We start from the raw sequence: 2,733 nt of genomic DNA on the forward strand, positions 1-2,733 counted from the left end.
GATAGGCAGATGTGAACATCATTCCTTATAATTCAATTTATTCTAGAGAAAAGAATACAACTTTTGAGTTACACTAGCAGGAGATAGGTGGAATTGGAACCAAATATCTGATGTTTCTTCCGCCAAAGCTCCTTTTCATCTCATGCGACACCTTTTTCCCATAGGTGATGCCGAATTTCGACATTGAAAATTCATATCACTCCCGATCTAGAGGTTGAATTCATGTCTACGAGCTTACTCTGAAAATTGTGTTAGGAAGTGCATTGTATAGATAAAATTGAATGCAATGTTTGAGAAAACTATGATTTATAATCAACGATGGGTTTAAATGTGTACTGATAGACCTTGAATTGCACACATAGATGCATCACAATTAATACTTATATCTCTCTCTTGAAAGATCTATATCAATTGAGAGTTTTAGGTAGTTTTTAATATTGTATTTAATAGTGATCAATGTAGTTTATAACCCATATTTTGTTATTTGCATGGCAAGGTGACATATATATTTTGATGCTTGAGAAGCATATGAGTGCTCATAGATGATCAATATTGTTGTATAGAACCCATACATGAAAGCAAACCATTTGCACTAAAATATTCATATCTAATAAGTGTCTTATAATGGGTTGGGAGGTTTGAGCGATGGTCAAGAGGCTGATTGAATCAAGATGTCCATAAGGTTTATGAGATGAGCTTGAGCTCATCGAGAACATCATGAAGCTCGCCAAGATGGTAGGTGATGTTGTTGAGAAGACCATAAACTTATTGGAATGGCTGACAAGGTTATCGAGATTGTTTGAGGGGCATTTAAGGTTGATATAGGGGTGATTGAAATCGATGTAGTGGTGGCTGAGATGCTGCGCATTCTAGTCGTGATGATAAAGAAACTTGTTGAGATAATTAGGAATCTTGCTGAGTAGGTTTTCAAGAAGGCTAGCAGGGTCTGGGATTAAAGCTAAGTATTAAACATCCTTTTCTAGAAAGTCATACGCTTTGTTGAGATGTAAGTCAACTTGATGGGTGCCTAGAAGGTTGTTGCTCAAGGTGTGGCTACCTTGTATTCCAAGTCGTCAAAAAGTTGAGATAGAGATGTGTGGTGGAGTTCATTAGTGATTGCTAAAATGAGGAGAGCATGGGTGGGAAGTTATGATGGGATGACGGAGAAAATTGTTTTTGTATTTTTTTAAGGTGAGATGGCGAGTTAATGGTCTGAATAAGATGGGTGCTATTGATCTTCATGAAAGTCTATTGTCTAGGAGTCAAGATGTTAACTTGGTGGTGTGGATCCCTGAAACGAGGACATGTTTTCTTGGGAATGCCCACAAGCTGAAATCTAGAGTATGTGATTTTTCTTGGATCAAGATGTAGGAGCACATTTACCAACTGTGTTGCCATGATAGGTGCATGGCAGTAATTCAGGATGTTGAGGTAGAAGCTGAATGGCCAAAGTTGAGGTGTTTGAACATATGCAACTCAAAGGCGCTTGGACCTTCCCTTAGGACCCATAAAATGAATTATATTGATAAATATTCGTAAAATCTCAACTATTGACCATGTTAATAGGGTTGTTGAGATCAAAATATGCGCCAGGACCATTTGATGGTTTATATGGTTTGTTGAAATGCAGCCATGATAGGACCGCAAAGTGAAAAGCTAGTAATTTTCCTTTTCCTTTAAGCGAAAGGTTGGCGGTGAATCGAAGTGTAAAGGGATAGCTTGGCTTAGAATATCTCTCGACATACTCAAAAGATTGGAATGCCAAGATGCCTTTGTGAGTGAGAAATGAACGTGGTATGGTTGAAGTATGTCATAGGTGGTTGGATGCCACTTTTGCTGATGGAAAGGTGGCGGTCGAGAACATGCTAGGATGAAACAAACATCTTCTCCTTAAAATATGTTTTGCCTAATACCTTGCCACTTTCCACCTATTCTTAGAGATGCCCATGTGTTGCTATATCCCTAGAAAATTTGATTTCAACTTCTTGAAACATGAGCTGCCTTGATATTGGCACAGAAATTTTCTGGTATTACACTTGGTGTGGATGATTATGATTAGGAATGTTATATGAGCATGACATTGATAAGTCTAAATAGGCCTCTTGGACTATGGAAGATGGGTAGGCTATGTAGACTAGTATAAATTCTCAAATAACTTGCATGAGATTCTTGAATCATTACTAATATAAGGTTGAAGATTTTGTGGTAAAGTAGTTGATCTTTTAATGGAAATGCTCTATTGGCACCTATTTGGGCATGCTAGTTTTCCTTCATTTTTTTCAAGTTGGTCATGTCGGTGTCCAACCTATTAGTGCTTCGTCCAAATTCATTTTCTAAAGATGGGACTCTTATTGTTTTCAAATTAGCTTATTGGTGATCTATGAGCTAAATTGATCAATTTGGACAAGATACTCATTAAAATTATTTTGGACTTGTTTTAGAGTGAGCATCATGCTTGTAAATAATAGTGGTGCAAAATAATCTTGGGGTGAGTGTCATGAACTTAACATGATATCTAAATGGTATAAAAGCATATTTACTCGAAGCAATTATTAGCAAATGTTAGTGTAAAAATAATGATTGTTCTTTTACTATAAAAAACCACTTGTTAAGTCTGCAGAAAATAGCTAAGTCCAAGATAATATACAGTTAGCAATAGAATTTTAGTGGAGTACTTTTTTCACTTGCATGTTAATTTGTGGGCTCCGAAAATTCGGCCTCGGCCTCCACTCG

The sequence above is a fragment of the Dendrobium catenatum genome, unplaced genomic scaffold, assembly GCF_001605985.2.
Source record: "Dendrobium catenatum unplaced genomic scaffold, ASM160598v2 fragScaff_scaffold_654, whole genome shotgun sequence".
In the NCBI taxonomy this organism is placed as follows: domain Eukaryota; kingdom Viridiplantae; phylum Streptophyta; class Magnoliopsida; order Asparagales; family Orchidaceae; genus Dendrobium; species Dendrobium catenatum.